This window comes from Tenrec ecaudatus, chromosome 17, assembly GCF_050624435.1.
Source record: "Tenrec ecaudatus isolate mTenEca1 chromosome 17, mTenEca1.hap1, whole genome shotgun sequence".
Lineage (NCBI taxonomy): Eukaryota > Metazoa > Chordata > Mammalia > Afrosoricida > Tenrecidae > Tenrec > Tenrec ecaudatus.
In genome coordinates this window covers 46,760,225-46,778,612 of record NC_134546.1, presented here as the reverse complement: position 1 = coordinate 46,778,612, position 18,388 = coordinate 46,760,225, and the positions used below count along the sequence as shown (strand labels likewise).

Here is an 18,388-nt window from a genome sequence, read left to right as displayed (position 1 = left end):
TTGGGGGCACAAGTAAATCACATGAATTGATTTTGGAAACTTCTATTTTAACTCTGAAGACATTTGTTACCATATTGTGGTTGCTTTAGGTGCCAGAAAACACGCAGTCAATAAAAAAATATGAGAGAGGTGGAGACAAAAGGCTTTCTGGATTTGTACAGCAAAAATAAATAATCACAATAAATGTCAGTAAGTAGTGAGTGGAGGAGAAAGTGGCATTCTTGGTAAGCAGCAGCACTGAAAGAAGGCAGGTCACATGTCTGGTGATGGGCGTTTTGATGTATAGTAAGGTTCATTGTCTCTAGCAGCATATTCAAGGACAAAAGGAGGAAAGTCAATCTATTCTGGAGATATGGCGGAAAAAATCTAGTAGAAGCTATTCACACGGTGTGTTTCATCTTTCAATCCTGAGATAGAGAAGGTGGTGAAAAAACGTGCTGACACCTTTGAACGAAATGTTGGCTGAACAAAATATACAGGCTGTCAATTCCTCTTGTTCTTGACATCCACATCACAGAGTTTCTTCAAGAAATCACAGTGTAGGTGATAGTACTCACTGGTTAGGGTGTGAAATACACTAATACATATTCCTTCACAGTGAAGTGATCCATTAACTACATGGATAAAACACAGGAGCACCTTATCAATATCTACTCGTGTTACAAGGTGTTTCTTCCAACTACCACCATCACTGTGCAACCACATTTATCCACACCTGTGTAGAGAAACAATATCAGACAGGTCCTCAGGGCTTGCTTGCCATAACCTGTGATTACAGGACTGCCAGTGATAACTAGGACCATCTCCTTCCATTTGAGCAAACACATGAGAGTCAATGAAAGAGAAGTCAACTCCATCGCCTCCATGCGCCTCTTCTTGGTCATCTGGAGCGCCAAGCTTTACCTGCCATTCAGGTACGACAGGCTCCCCTTCGGAATTTTGAACATCCACAAAAAGGACTGGCAAGGACCAGCTCTCCGTCTGCAGTGACCTTTGGAAATGCAGAGGTAGCAGCCTTCAGTAGGTGGTTGCCCTCTTCAAGTTTAGAGACAGCAAATGCTACCTTTTCAATGGTTTCCCCCTGAATCTCTAGAAATCTCCTTACAATGCAAAGTGCGGTATATGTAGAAAGGTAGACTCTTATTGAAAGGTAGACTCGCTCATATTAGGGAGCTTATGACACAAAATCCAACAGAAGACTGACTGTTCTTTTGCCAACTCTTGTAGCTGTCGAGGGGACTCTGCATTGCTGTGCAGTAGTGACAGGCTCTTCTTAGGTCCCACCGTGTGAATGACCAACTAGATGGAATCCTTTAGTCAACTTAGCCTCAACTGTCTCACACCCTTTAAGTTTCTGGAGGTCCTATTTCAAATCAGGCCCTGCAAACATGAATATACCTTCTGACCCAGGATTCTTATCTGGGAGACTCTCATTGCCAGTACTCACAATCACTGTAGAGTTTAGTATTGTTATTTCTCCTTTCCAATGAACCATTTTTCCATTGATATCCTTATAAGAGAAAATGATTTCATAAGTTCTTCCTGTAATGTTTCAGCTTCAGAAGTATTTAGTGCATCTTCACATGAGTCCTCCCCAGTGTGGTAGTGTGTCCACATCCACAAATCGGGAAGGGCTGCTCAAGGGATCCATGGAATGGACACATCAGCTAATATCTGTTCCCAACTTTCTCAGCAATTCAATATTCACTGAATACTGTAGCCTCTTTTCTCATTGCCACGTTGACTCTCACAGCACTTCAGAAAAAGCCCACCAATAGCCAAAGGAGAAGGGCCGGACTCTCTGTCTCAAAGAACAGCTCAAACTTAGGCTCTCTGCCCTCATCTCATGCCTAGGTCCTGTCCAGTGCATCTCTGGCCGCTCAGCCCAACCTTTGAAACAAATCTATGAGTTTTTTACTTCATTTTACTGTTTAGATACCTGAAACTGTGAAACGATGTAAATTGCATGGCTATAGATTTATATAAATCTGAGCCCACTATTGTATTTCTATGGTACAAAGTGTATAATTCTTAACTTTTATGATTATGACACACTAGGGGGACATATCTGATGAGAAATCTATTCTCCTTTCTATTTTCTAATTGGTTTATCACCACAAGATGATTACTGGACTTCTAAATATCAAATCAATAAATAACTATGATGCCAAGATGCTTATAATATAATTTTTAAAGACTTCATATGATGAATCTAATGCCAAAGTTACTTTTCTTTAAAGTGTGTTAGGGGAAAAAGACCCCAGATTCAAAATTTTCCTTACAGACCCTTTTGTTAAGCCTTTAATAGGACAAGGACATAACCATCTCGGTAAGACAAACTGTCATCTTGTGCTCATGACAGAGACCAATGGGATCCATTGATTCACAGTTACAGTGTTCCTCGTATTTGAGAAAGAGCAAAGGAAATCATGACAAGATTGATTGGTGACAGGTCAATCCAGACTGTAACTGGCAGGATTTCAAATGTGGGAAGAGAATCATGATAGGGATATGTACCCAATCGTAGGTTAAAATAGGCTCTAGGACTATTTCTAGGCTCTAGGACTGGTCTGGAACTTTGACCACCTGCCTTTATGATTCTTGGTCTATGACTCTTGATCATGCAACCCTGAACCGTAGCCATAGCCACAGACACAAGACCAGGATACCTAACCTCTAACCTAAATTAGATACCATGTTATCGGTAAGTGCCCGGATACAATTTTCTGAGTTATAAATGTGATCCCTGTCTATGTCACAGCTAATCTATTTCAACCACACTTTTCTGAACTGCCCCTAGCCAGCCTTGCCTGCCCTTGCTGAAGCACAGCCATGCTACTGGTCTAATTGTTAGCAAGCAGTGTGAAAGCAGCATAAAGAACTCAAATGATGGACTCTTTTCAAGACTCAACATATAACTAGAGACCGTGCTGTAGACTGTAGCCATCCACGACCATTTCAGAATTCAAGCTCTCATGCAAACGAAAAGAAAAATTATGATAGATCAGTTGAAAAAATGGAGCTGTTATTTAGAGTAGAACCCTATGTCTATGAATCAACATGTTGGGGTCAAACGCTCTCTATATGAAATTCTTCATTTATAAGTAAATTGCAGATGTACAATTGCTCATTAGCTAGGCAGAGCAGTTCATTTTGGGTTCATTTTTTTAACAGATTCCGATCCAAGCTCTTAGTAAACATAGCTGATTGCACTGACTGTCTACGTGGCTGCTTTTCTCAAGCCACTGACTCCGACAGGAGCTACCCAGCAGCTGTAATTCAGAGGTCAGCCATGGCAAGGTGATTCATTAGCTCTGTAATCAGACAAATCTGGCCAAAGCCACACTCCCTTGACACAGATAATGAACGTGGCAAACATATTCTGCATGTACCACGAGCGCTTTCCTTTGAAAGCAATCCGCTATCATCATAAAGTGAGACTCCTGCTACTTATCTGAGCTCTGGTGACTTTCTATATAACAGCTCTGCTAAATACCGCTTTTTTTCCTGGCAGCTGGGTGCTTAGTTGTAGGCATCAGAAACTTCCAAATGAACCTAAAAATTATTTTAATAAGGCACAAAGAGGTAATCCAGCCTGAAGCATTTGCCTTGGGTTCTGCACACATTTATATTTACTAGATTTCGACTGCCACCCAATTCCTATATTAGTTAAGGTACCACCGAGCCTGCACTTTCTTGAATGAATTACAGAGCCACTTGGAGTAGGATTCGTGAACCCAGCACTATAAGATCTATCCATTCATGAATGTGGCCACAAAGGAGAACAGGTAAACTAGGCCCACTATTCTTATTCCAGTTTAGCACGGAAATGCATGCGGCATCTGGGAATGGGGCTTTCCACTCCTCCAAAGAGTTGCAGTCTGGGAAACCCACAAGAGCAGTTCTACCCTGACCTATAGGGTTGCCATGAGTTGGCATTGATTAGAAGACAGTGAAGTTTTGAATTTTATAAACCTCTATAAAGTATGGTCTCCTTGGTTTTCCTCACTAACCCACTTGTATTATATCAATTCTTATCACAGTGACTCTATTTAGGGTTTCTGAGACCTTAACTTTTTATGGGAGCAGACAGCCTCATCTTTCTCCTATTGGGAGGCTGGTAAATTTGAACCACCAACCTTTCAGCCCAATGCCCATCTCACAGCACCACTGGAGCAAGTGTCATTTGTGTTCCCTTTTGCTTTCTCTAACCACAGTCTCTTTCCTTTTAAATATAAAGTTTTTGAGCATAGTTAGGAAAAAGTCACCAAAACTCGATTAAGACAAACAACAGAAGTGTGACGGACCTTCCCATCCTTCCTACAGGTTTGCCCACTACATTGCCACATGTGCTGGTGGCTGAGGTGAAGCATCGTACGGGCAGAAAGCAATATGGCCTGAGTATTGTAGAAGTGACTCTACTCTGGTTAGCAACCTACCATAAAAGGCAATGTAAGAGGCCTGAGCACTGAGGTTATGGATTATTATTTCCACAAAAGCACTTTGAGTTATAATCTGAACTTGCTATATAAAACAAAGCAGTAGACATTGTATGTGCTCCACTTCTCTGAGGTCTGCTGGCAGATTTTAATAACTCTGTAGACTGACCATTGCTATATTCTTAGGTTATGGATTCTTAGCATTCATAAATTGAAGGCTATGTTTATCCAAATGGAGTTATGTATTTTTTAAAATAAAAATGAAGTCAGAAGCTTTTGCATCTGCATGTGGCAACCGAACACTTCCTGGAAAACCAAGGGAATAAGCAGAGTGTGTCCTGCTGAGGATTATGTTGGATGGTTTAATGAGTCTCCATGAAATGTCAGGTACATTCCCAATTTGCAGTTTTGCCAAGAACTGCATATTTAATTACTTTGGAGCATAGAGGAAGATTTTGTTAATCCTGAACTCTAACATGCTTGAGTGATTTGAATACCTCAGTCTCATGGTCAGCAACATGCATATTCTATATTGCAGTTACATTAACTATGCAACAGGCCAAATGAAAACCTTTGAGGATGTTTTTCAAAACATGGTCTCAACCATAAGGGATGGATTGCGGTCTAGGCAAAACAACTCCACAAACTCCCAACAAAACAATTAAATATTCATTGATAAATCTCTTAGGATGTAACCATCACTGGTGATGGGTTTTGGATATATTTCTTATTAAGTTTATTTTATTTAAAAAATGTGAAGGACTGAAATAAATTTACTGTTAAAGAAAAGTGCTATCCGCTGGGATACTTATCTTCTTAAACTTTATTTCCTAAATCCAAGTAAAGATTATTGCTTGGGAATTCTAACTCCCAGTGTAGGGTCCAGTGTCCGCTTACTGTGCCCACTGTTGTTCTTTCTTGACAGTCATGTTTGCAGTAGATGAAGGTGACAATCATCAGAAAGGATTCTTATAAAGGAACATGCGACACGCGTTTGCACGGCAATTCTATTGACGCATGTTCTCCTTCAGCATAGGTGACTTGGGAGGTACTTTTCTAACCCTGTCTGCTGTGGTTGAAATGAACTCTGGAAGTTGTCTTAGGAAAAGGTTTTAACGATCAGTTTATAGACCATCCCTAATTTCATTATTTCATTATCAGTATGTTCTTTTTAAAACCAGTCCTATCATTTACCTTCACTTGCTGCCATTGAGTCGATTGCAACTCATAGCGGCCCTGTAAAACAGACCCAAGCCTCTCCTGTGGGTTTCTGTGACTGTAATTGTTTATGGGAGTAGAAATCTTTCTTCTGCCCCTCCCTCCAGAAGAATTTATTTCAAAGGACAGCACTGAATCTGCAGCTCTGGGGAGGGACATATCTGATTGGGGCACACAGGATCAAATGAAGGGGGAGGAAGAGAGAGTGGAGCACATCCTGGCCCACCAGGCCGTGAGGACAATGTTCCCGATTACAGCAGCCAGTCCACAGAGGACCATATGGTCGGCCCCACTATGAGACATGATGTCCCTCACTGACCCATAGCCCTACAAGGAACAACACCGGAGACACAGGTGGGAATTGTGCCCTATCTGATGCCGTCGCACCAAGGCAAAACACTAAGGGCGTGCAACAGAATAGCAAGGGAATGGAGTGGCGAGGTCTCCAGGGAATGTTGAAGGTCCACTTTGGGGTCAGGGCATGGTGCCCCAAAAGACTGGACTGGCAAACATTCCTAAAGGCCAACAAACAGTTCTTGAACTAACTACAAGCTTTTCTTTCTTTTTGTGTTTTTTCTTTTGCCATTGGTTTGTTGTTGCTTTCTGTATATTGCTGCTTGGTTTTGCTCTGTCTTGTTTTTGTGTATGTTATTATCTCTACAGGTCTATCTAAATAAGACAGGCTGGATGAATAATCTGAAGGGGAAACCAATGGGACCGACAGTTTCGGGGGGACATGGGACAAGGTGAGGTGGGGGATAGGTAGTGGTGTTAACAAACCCAGGGACAAGGGATCAACAGGCGATCCAAATCAGTGGTGAGGAGGGTGTAGGAGGTCTGGTAGGGAGTCATCCAGGGCAATGTAACCAAGAGGAATCACTGAAACCCAAATGAAGACTGAGTGTGATAGTGGGACAAGAGGAAAGTCAAAGGAAAAAGAGGAAAGAGCTAGGAGGCAAAGGGCATTTATAGAGGCCTAAATAAAGGTGTGTGCATATGCAAATGTTTTTATATGAGGATTAGGAAATAGATCTGTGTGCATATATTTATAGGTTTAGTATTAAGGTAGCAGAAGGATATTGGGCCTCCACTCAAGGACTCTCTCAGTGCAAGAATACTTTCTTCTATTAAATTGGCATTCTATGATGCTCACCTTCCCAACAAAACTGCTGAAGACAAAGTGGGTGAATAAGCAAATGTGATGAAGAAAGCTGATGGTGCCCGGCTATCAAAAGAGGTAGCATCTGGGGTCTTTAAAGCTTGAAGGTAAACAAGCGGCCATCTAGTTCAGAAGCAACAAAGCCCACATGGAAGAAACACACCAGCCTGTGTGATCACGTGGTTCCGAAGGGATCATTTATCAGGCACCAAAGAGCAAAAAATCATATCATTGTGTGCTCACCTCCATGATATGATCACTGAAGACAAATGGGTGCATAGAAAATATGGTGAAGAAAACTGATGGTGCCTGGCTATCAATAGATATAGTGTCTGGGGTCTTAAAGGCTTAAACGTAAGCAAGCAGCCATCTAGCTCAGAAGCAACAAAGCCCACATGGAAGAAGCACACCAGCCTGTGTGATCACGAGGTATCGAAGGGATCAGGTATCAGGCATCATCAGAATGAAATATCTTATCATCATGAATGAGGTTGGGAGTGTGGAGTGAAGACCCAAAGCCCATTTGTCGGCCACTGGACATCCCCTTACAGAAGGGGCTTGGGGAGGAGATGAGCCAGTCAGGGTGTGATGTAGCACTGATGAAACATACAACTTTCCTCTAGTTTAAAGTGACCAGATGTCCCGCTCTTGGCGGGACAGTCCCAATTTTTTAAAAGTCCTGATTTTGGGAAAGAATGCACAACAAGCAGGGAACAGCGGGAGAATGGGAAGGGAAGATACATAATACATGACGCCATTCAAACAGCTGCTGATTTGTTGCCCGTAGATGTGGAAAATATTGTTATTAAAATATACTCTTATTTCTGTATATACACTGTACACGTTGAAATAAAGAATTTTGTGAAACTGAGGAAGTCGAGTATCAGAAAATACTTGGATACAGTAAAACGCACTGGTTAGCTCTTTGCCAGCTGCCCAAAGAATTTTGAAAATATACAATCCTTTGAAATCCTACTTTCTATCACAGGATAAATATCCTAGAATTTTAGAAGAGGTTTTTGAAAAAGAATCTTCAAAAATTTGGCTAGAGCTTGTACACAATCGAGTAGCTCTGTTTCAAAATGCTATAAAACTTATAGGTGACAAAATTTCTGTAATCAAAGTAGCAAATAAAGTTAATAATTTAAAATTTCAGTGCCAAGAGTGGTTAGAAAATAATTTTCTTCTCTTAATTATCCATAATAGTATAAACCAGCTAGAAGAACAAGGTGCAATACATCGTGCAGACATCATGAATCATGTTTAAAAGTTCTATAGTAACTGCATAGATTATTTAGAAGAGTGGACGGTACATTACAATGATATCGAACATTTTCATTGGGTTACATTAAAACAAGAACTTAATTGGAATGATGTGCAAAAGTTATTCGATCATATTACTCAAAATTTCCCATATAGTAATATTTCCAAAAATGATCTTTTTAATGAGGTATCATTATTAACATATATTGATAAGGAAAAGGTTAAATCTTGAGCATCAGCAAAAATCACAAGAGAGAACAAATGGTTAGAAATACGTCATCATTTTGAAACAAACCATGTTCCATACAATAATGCACTAAAAATTGTGGAATACGTGCTGTCCTTACCAGGAACTAATGCTGCGATCTGAATGCGTTTTTTTTCTACGGTAAATAAAGTGTGGACATCAGAAAAATCACAATTAAGTGTGAAGACTTTGAAAGCCATTTTATGTGTGAAATATAATTTAACAAATTCTTGTGAAAATTTTCATGACCTTTTAAACAATGACAGCAATCTACTAAAACAAATTCACCCAAATGAGAAATATGCCAAAGAATAAAATAATACTATACATATTTTTAATGCATTATATTTGTAAATTTGACTTTTGCTGAAATTTAAAAAATATATTACAATACTATTTTTGCGTTCTATGAAAACTTTTGTTGCTCCATATAGACCATATTTTAATCAAGAACACCCCACTTGTCCCCGGTCAAAGGTGTCCCGCTTTACCCATGTTAAAATCTGGTCACCTTACTCTAGTTTCTAACTGCTTCCTCCTCCCCTATGATTATGATCCAATTCTACCTTACAAATCTGGCTAGACTGTTACAGATAGAAACTGGAAACGCAGGGAATCCAGGGTGGATGATCCCTTCAGGAGCAGTGGTGTGAGTAGCGATACTGGAAGGGTAGAGGGAGAGCGGTTGGGAAGTGGGATCTACATGTGACCTCCTCCCTGGGGGATGGACACGGAAAAGTGGGTGAAGGGCAACGTTGGACAGGGCAAGATATGACAAAATAATAATTTATAAATTATCAAGGTTCATGAGGGAGCAGAGAGTGAGGAGGGAGGGGAAAAATGAGGAGCTGATACCCAGGGGCTTAGTTGGAGAGCAAATGTTTTGAGAATGATGAGGGCAATGAATGTACAAATGTGCTTGACACAATGGATGGATGTATGGATTGTGATATGAGTTGTATGAGCCCCTAATAAAACAATAAAAAGAGAAATCTTTCTTCTGAAGAGTGGTGGTATATTCAAACTGCTGACCTTGCACTTGGCAGTCCCACTATGAAGCCGGGACTCATCATTTCACCCCATTTGTTGCCCAGTGATGCTGCTTATTCAAAAAAGAAAAAGTTGGATCAGAGAAGGCTCTGTGGCGAACAATGAGGATGGTTGAATAAAGTACTGACTTTAGAGCCCTGATGGTGTAGTTTATGGATTCGGTGTTAACCAAAGGTCAGTAGGTCAAATTCAGTAACCAATCTGGGAGAGCAAGCTACGGCATTCCGATCCCGGGTAGATGGACAATCCTGGAAAATCACAGAGGTATTTCTACTCTGTCCTACAGGGTTATTAGGAGATATCATTGACTCAACAACAGTGGGTTTTAGTTAATACTGTATCAATATTGGTTCCTTCTCTGTGACAAATGTACCATACTGATATAAAAACCAAGCCAAACTCACTGCCATCGAGGCAATGTGGACTCAAATGACCATATAGGACCAGGTGGAATTGCCTTTGTGAGTTTAACATTTTATGGGAGTAGAAAGCCCTGTCTTTCTCTCTCTGAGCTGCTGGTGGTTTGGAACTGCTGAATTTGTGGGAACAGCGACATCCATAATCATTATGTTACCTGGGCTCCCCTACTGATTTAAAATGTTAAAACAGGAGAAACTGAGTAGAAACTCTGGACTAGCTTCCCAGTGGTTTTGTTCACCTAAAACTTCTAAAATACGAAGATTATTAAATGAAGAATAAATTTCATTAACTGAGGGAAAAGAAGCAGTTTAAGAATGGGAGGGGCCTTTCCCATTCTGCAGGTCTCTGTGTCCTCACACCCAGGAGATGGCTCAAGAGGAGCTCAAGATGGGGGTGCTGCGGACCCCATACCAGGCCACCCCCATGCAGTCCACCGTGATCAACATCCAGAGTGAACCCCACGTGCCTGACCACGTCGTCTGGTCCCTCTTCAACACGCTCTTCCTCAACTGCTGCTGCCTGGGCTTCGTGGCCTATGTCTACTCCGTGAAGTCTAGGGACCAGAAGATGGTGGGCAACATGATTGGGGCCCAGAGCCACGTGTCCACTGCCAAGTACTTGAACATCGTCTCTATGGTCCTTGGCCTCCTGGGAATCCTCATCTTCGTCATTCTTCTCACCACGGGCACAGGAATGAGTTTCCAAGCCCTGTCACAGATGATGGGCCAGCGAGGCCACTAGCCATTGCACCATGCTGTGTCCTGGACCTGCTGGATGACCTGACCCCTGGCCTGCCTGCTGCCGCTCCTGTCCACAGCCGTGTGTGCATGTATCTCCATCTCTCAGCAAACTCAATAAAACACCCTGGTGTGTAAAAAAAAAAGAAAAGAATGGGAGGATAACGAGGCTAACCTTTTCTGAGTATTTCTTATGTTCCAGAATCAAATGGATGAGAGGGCTTCAAAAGTGTGTGGGAAAAAATGGAAATAGAGGATAATGGACAATTTCCAAAAACTTTGTTTTATATTTATTTAATGATCACCATAGCCCCAATTCGATAGATATTACTATTATTTCAGTTTTATAGGATAAAGAGATGCTTAGACAAATAATTTGACAAAAAGTAGATGTTGGGATTTGAACACATTTCTACTTAGTTTCTACATGTGTCCAGTAGTTCCTTCTATAAAAATGTGTTAGACTTTGAAATTAATTCTCAACAAGATGTTTTCAAAATAGTAGTTAGATGTTGTTGAGTTTATTCTTACTCATAGTTACTCCATTAAACACTGCTCAAATCTGCGCCATCCTACAGTTGTTGCTGTGTTTGAATTTATTGTTGCACCAACATTGGTTGTTTTCAGAGGGGCTTCCGCATTTTATAATTTAATGAGCACAATGTCCTTCTCCAGGGATTAATCCCTACTGAAAATTTCTCATTCTTCTTGCAGTCCGTGGGTCAATCAATATTCTTCACCAGTACCATAATGCAAAGACATCGTCTCCTCTCTATCTAGCTTTCACATGGAGCTGAGTTCATTTAAACCATGTGTTGAGTCAGGTGTATTTTAAGGTTAGATCTTTCCTTTTGAAGACTTTGAAGAGGTCTTTGCAGTCCATTAGTTTTTATCATATTATTATCTTATGAAACCATGCTGTAATTTTTCAAGTATCAAAAATTCTAATTTTGCTTGACAGTTTGCTAATTGATCTAACTTTTATTATTTATTTTTCATGCTGATAGCCTTGTAACCCACGTGAAAGGGAGAGGATTTGCTTTGTAATTGTTGAATGTATTTACATAATCAATTGCTGCTGAAAGTAGTTTGAGAGACAGGTAGATCTAATTGAAGTTGCTTATCTGCTTTGACCTTGGAGAAGCTGGGATCTTCTCTCAATCCCTTTATTACTGAAAGAACTTAGGAGTCAATACGTGGGAAGATTCACAGGCTTGGAGACTCGCGGGGCAGATCTACCTTGCCCTATAGGGTGCCTATAAGTGAGTATTGAATTGATGGCACTGTAAGTGAATCCCTAGGGGGGTGATTGATTGATAATGCTCTCTAATATAAAATGACAATGTTTGATGTCTTTAAGGAAATAAACACACACACACACACACACACATATATATATGATGTATGAATGGATTTTGGGTCTGCACTTAGTTCTAGCCCAAATCTAAGAACAATTAGTTCTTATGAAATAATATTGCTTGATGCTCAACTTCATGAAGAGATCACTGAAATTATGGTTCTATAGCAAAGTGTAGTGAAGAAGCTAGATGTTGTCTGGCTATTATAAAGAAGGGCATCTGAGGTCTTAACAGCTTGTTCTCAAACAAGCAGCCATCTAAGCGAGGGGTCAACTAAGCCCAGATGGAAGCACACCAGCATGTGAGATTGAAATAATATCATCTAAATCTAAAGAAGGGGGTAGAACCAGACCTTATTGTAAACACCTGGTTTGTTGGGAGGCTATGGATGACAATCGAAGCCCCAAATCCATTTGCAGGATCCACACATGGATTAAGCCTCTGGTGAATTCCCTCCAATAATCCTTGAAGGATGTGAACAGCTCTGCTATCAGACAGAGAGCATTGTACAGTCAATTATGGCAGATGTAGTTATGTCAAAGTGTCTTATCATTTTATCCCCATTTTTGAACCATTTTACAGATCTTCCAGTTTTAAAAATCTGAAGGGGAAATACACATAAATTAAACTCCTAGTGACTCACCTCTGGCCATGGGTCAAGGGTGAGAATAGTTTTGCTCTCATGCAGACTGCATTACAATGTGGATTGTTGTAGATACAGTTATGCAAAATTAGCACCCTTTCATTTGATCTCCTTTATGATCCATTTAAATTCGCTCTACTTTTTAATAGTTTTTGCTTTCTTTTCAATTGAGGTTTTTATCTGTTTTTCTTGTTAGTTTTTGTGTGCTTGCCTTTTCATGTTTTTCTGTATATTAATTCCAGGATAGGTAAATCTATAGAGGCAGTAACTGGGTTAATAGTTTCTTGATAGTGTAGCAGGGAGGTTGTGGGGAAAAGAGGAACTAATATCAATGAGTAAAAAATGCAGACAATGGTTGTACAACTCTTGTTGATGTGATTGTTTTGTGAGTTGTATGATATGTGAATTATTTGCAGTAAAACTGTTGAAAAAAAAGAGTTAATAGAGAGAAGCCAGGAGTGCATGCCATATATAGGACAACCACCAATATTCTCACTACTCATGGCACACATGAACCTGTAGAATGAATCTAGTACCACAACTACATTTCCATATGTTGAGTAAGAAAAATTCTCTTTGATTGATGCTTGTCTTCACATAAATCGCTTATCTTCAAAAATATGCCCCTTATCTTGTCTATGTTTACCTTATATATTCTTAATTTTTCAATATACTTAGAATCATGCTTTGCATATACATACTGGGCTAAATAGGATTATGCCTATTATTTACTCCCATTTTTTAAATTTGCCAACTCAGAAGGAAAGAATAGAAGACTAGACATTATTTATTTGGCGCCTTTCTAGTTGGGATCATGGAATATGACTTAAGTTCAGCAATAAGCTGCTAACTGTAAGATCAGAAGTTCAAACACACCAGTTGCTCTATAGGAGAAAGATGAGGTTGTCTAATCCCATAAAGCTTTAGCTCTTAGAAACCCAAAGGAACAGCCCTGCTCTATGCCCTAAGATGTCTATGGACCAGAATTGACTAGACACCAGGGGGTTGGTTTTCTTTTTTGAACCAGATCTGCACATACTTTGAGAATGCTGAAGGGAGGTGGACAATGTCCTTTTACAGAGGCACCAGGTGACAGACTGGAGAGCTAAGGATAAGGGTATTTTCATGGAACAACTTGTAGGTGTGGGGCAGCGACAGTTTAATAAACTTTAACTCACAAGGAGGGGTGTGACTTTGAACCAAAAAATATCTAGTGAGTGACTACTGTCTGATGGTTACTTCTCTAACACTATGTATTTGAAAAGAAAAAAAGAATTTATTTTAATGGTGGTGGAACACTTTGGAGAGGGATATCAGTAATAGTTTTACAACACAAGGAGTATAATCAATGGTACTGAATTATACATGTGGATGTTGTTGAATTAGAGAACATTTGTTACATATATTTTTATCAAAATGGAAAAAAAGATGAATAACGAGTACAGGGAAAAGGAAAATCTTCTAAAGTTGATTGTGATTAAGATTGTACATCTCTTCTTGATATGATACAACTATTGAATTGTGTGTATATGAATGGAGAGCTAATAAAGCTGTTTTAAAAATTCCTTATGATTGAAATCTTAGAGTGGTTAATGCTTCTTTCTTTTTTTTTCACCTTTAAAATAATCATTTTATTGGGGTCTCATATAACTCTTATCACAATCCATCATACATCAATTGTATAAAGCATATTTGTACATTCATTACCCTGATCATTCTCAAAACATTTGCTCTCCACGTAAGCCCCTAGCATCAGCTCCCCATTCCCACACCCCATGAACCCTTGATAATTTAGAAATTATTATTTTGTCATATCTTACACTGTCCGACATCTCCCTTCACCCACTTTTCTGTTGTCCGTCCCCCAAGGAGGAGATTATATGTAGATTCCTGTAATGGGTTCCCCCTTTCTACCCCACCTTCCCTTCACCCTCCAGTATCGCCACTCTCACCACTGTTCTGACGGGATCATCCATCCTGGATTCCCTGTGTTTCCAGTTCCTATCTGTACCAGTGTACATCCTCTGGTCTAGCCAGATTTGTAAGGCAGAATTGGGATTATGCATAATGGTGGTGGTGGGGGGGTGCATTTAGGAAATAGAGGAAAGTTGTATGTTTCATTATTGCTACACTGCACCCAGACTGGCTCATCTCCTCCCCGCGACCCTTCCATAAGGGGATGTCCAGTTCACCACAGATGGGCTTTGGGTCCCCAATCTGTACTTCCTTTCGTTCTCAGTGATAGGATTTTTTTGTTATTTGATGCCTGATACCTGATCCCTTCGACACCTCGTGATCACACAGGATGGTGTGCTTCTTCCATGTGGGCTTCATTGCTTCTGAGCTAGATGGCCACTTGTTTACCTTTAAGTCTTTAAGACCTCAGACACTATAGCCAGGTACCATCAGCTTTCTTCACCACATGTGCTTATGAAGCCATTTTTCTTCAGTAATTGTATTGGTGAGGTGAGCACACAATGATATGCTTTTTTGTTCTTTGATGCCTGATAACTGATCCCTTTGGCACCTTGTGATCACGCAGACTGGTGTGCTTCTTGCATGTGGGCCTTGTTGCTTCTGAGCTAGATGGCTGCTTGTTTACCTTCAAGCCTTTAAGACCCCAGCTGCTATATCTCTTGATAGTCAGGCACCATCAGCTTTCTTCACCATATTTGCTCATGCACTCATTTGTCCAGTGATCTTATCAGGAAGATGAACACACAATGATATAATTTATTTCACCTTTTTTGAAATGAGAAAACCACTTATACACTTGAGTGTTTCCCACAGCATTGTCCTTGTATGTTGTCTTCAACATAACAGTTTCTGTGGCATTTTTCCCAAGCAGGAAACAGAATTTCACAGCCACACACTGTTCTCTTAAATCGGCTATCACAAAAAACAAGGTTCAAGCAAAACTGCTTTCATGAAAAAATTCACTGTGAACAGACAGAATCCACTGGGTGAACTATCTCAGAGTGAGTTGCTGGCTGCTCAGCTAGCAAGAAAAATACGTACTACGAAAGCTCCACTTCACCCACCACAATTCCAGAGTTTTGGGGGCACCCCCTCACAGTGATGATAAACATTTTAAGTAAAGTTTAACCAGTGTTCATAAGATTATTAACACCAATGTTTAGAGATAATCAGAAATTAACCATTTTAGAATATTTTTACACCATAGCACACATTCTTTATATTAAGAAGGAAAGCTTTAGCAAAACTGTCTATTAATGAACTGGACACACAACAAAAAGGTCCATTTTTCTACGGCATCAAGAGACACTAGATACTGTACTTACTTCTGTGTAACATTTTGTAGGCTTAACATCATAGCCAGTTCTCCTTTCTTCTTTTCTCTGTTAGCACGGCATTCTGCCAAGTATCGAAGAGCGAGCAAAGCCGAGTGAACGACAGAGGGGTTGGGATGGTCCATATACAAAATAAGGGCAGGAGGACATCCCTGATCCTGGACAATGGCTCTTCTGTTTAACGGGTCTGCGGCTAGATCTCATAGCTGGTTAACGACTGATAGAGCATCAGGTTCTTCATTCATGGTGGAAGAGGAAGAATTCATCTTCAATCCATACACTTGAATAAAATTTTAATCTCACTGCAGCGCCTTAGGAATCCAGCGTCGGCCGCAGCATTGGGCCACAGCCCCAGGGAAGTGGACGGCCCCCAGGGCTCGGAGATGGACGCACCACTCGCAGCCATGGCCTCGGGGACTGCAAGTGACCGGACTAACCTGTGGAGCCAAAGAGCGAAGGGAGCCAGGGGAATGGGCGCACCATTCTCTCCCCGGTTAATGCTTCTTTCATTGAACACATATGGATAATATTATTTGCTATAGGTATTAAAAACATTTCACGCCCATCTTAGATTTTTCTGCATTTTAGTGTTTATTTGCTTTTATATTTCTAATTTCTGATAAAAAGGGGCTTTTAAAATTGTAAGGACTCCATCCATATTTCTTTAGCCATTCTATAGTGGAATGAGTCATTGATTTTTGTTTTTAAAACACATACATATTCAGTGGGTCAATAGCAAAGAATTATTATGAACGAGACTTAAAAGATTGATAGATATTTGAATTAAACTAGGCCTTATATCTTTATTGTTAGGTGAATCTTTTCTAGAGAATCTGAAATTCTTTACTAAACACAACAATTTAGATTCTTTCATTCACTCCAACTCACTGCCATGGAGTTGATTCTGACTCTTAGCAACCCTCTAGTGCAGGGTAAGACTGTGCCTGTGAGTTTTGGAGACTACAAATCTTCCTGAGAGGAGAAAACCCTGGCTTTCTCCCACAGAGCCGCTGGTGTTTTGGACTGCTGATCTTATGGGGAGCAACCCAATGTGGAACCACTGTGTCACCATGGTTCCTGATGAGTTCATTGGTCAGGGCAAAATTGGTATAATTGGTAAATAATTTAGATTCTCATGAAAAGGCTCACCTACGTTATTTCGTTGGTCAAGCCCTGGTGGTGGAGTGGGTGACTCATTGAGCCACAAGGTGAATAGTTTGAAACCACCAGCTGTTTAATGGGAGAAAGATGAGGCTTTCTACTCCTGTAAAGAGTTCCAGTATTAAAAACCCACAGGCGCCATTCCAGCCTGCCCTGTAGGGTTCCCATGAGCCAGAATAGACTCAGTGACATTGAACGGTTCATTGTTCCCTTGATCTATTTAACCCCCGAAGCCTACTGTGAGTGTATTGAATCTTGGAACTTAAACCCACCTACTGAGGTTGAATATTATAGACTAGTTACTATTATGAATGCAATTTAAGGACAATTTCATCTTTTGCATTTAGCAGGCTTATCATAGAAAGTGCTCAAAACATGCTGGGAAATGAAGATTATTTTTGCATGAGCCATATATGATTTGGCTCTCCTGACTGCCAATCTGAGACTACTAGTCAATTGTCTTGGTTCCAGTCCACTGTACTCTCCTCTGTGCTGTCTTTTCCAGGGGTCACTTGGGTCTGTGACTAGATGACTCCTTTCCATCTGAGCTTTCCAATAGTCTTTCTTGTGCACATCTTGTCAGCTGGCCTGTAAATGAGAATTCCATTGGCAACATCCACTGGGGGTTGTCATGGTCAGTGTGTGATCTATTAGGGTTAATATAAGGAACTCTGGGGCCTAATGGTTAAGCACTTGACTGCAAACTCGAAGACAACTGGACACCACAGGTTGTAGGAGGAAAGAGCTGGTGACCTGCTTCTGTAAAGGTTATAGCCTAGGAACTCCTTTGAGAGCAGTTCTCCTCTGCCCTGTCAGAATCACTGGTTCGTATCAACTCCACAGCACACAAAGCAGCAACAATGTTCAAGTGACTCTTCTTCATTTAGAAATATCTCTTGAGTTTTCATACTTTAAGGCTTTCAAAACCCTGTGAGGTAAACAAGGTGGGAGACGTTACATTATTTTCCTTTTATAGGCCAGGAAGGAAGTGTATAAAAAATTGAAAAATATTTTAAAATGTAGGATTTACTTTAACTACTTCTCTGTTGTGAGTGATTTCCTTTAAAAAATATTTGCTGGAAGCTTAAAATATTGTGTCCAAAAATTAAGTCAGTTGCATTAAGATGTCTAAGTTTCAAACCAGTCTGTGGTAATGAATGATATGGTAGATATATTTACTCATAGGATGGGCTTTCATCAACTAACTATTGCAAGTTGACATGATTTACAAGCTAGAGTAAAGATAAGAATGAGCCTTTGTAGATGAATTTGTGAGCTTCATAAACCCTGGCTTTCTAGATTTTGACCACACGACACAGGATTATTTTGATTCCCTGGACAACTCTAATTTACCAGTTGTGAATGAGTCAAAAGTTAAATGA

General features: G+C 40.3%; 2 pseudogenes; one reads left to right on the top strand and one right to left on the bottom strand.

Annotated features, from left to right (window-relative positions):
- Positions 1-252: 252 nt before the first annotated feature.
- Positions 253-1,651, bottom strand: LOC142430925 (ganglioside-induced differentiation-associated protein 2 pseudogene; annotated as a pseudogene).
- Positions 1,652-10,162: 8,511 nt separating this feature from the next.
- LOC142430428 (interferon-induced transmembrane protein 1 pseudogene) lies at positions 10,163-10,537 on the top strand (annotated as a pseudogene).
- Positions 10,538-18,388: the final 7,851 nt, after the last annotated feature.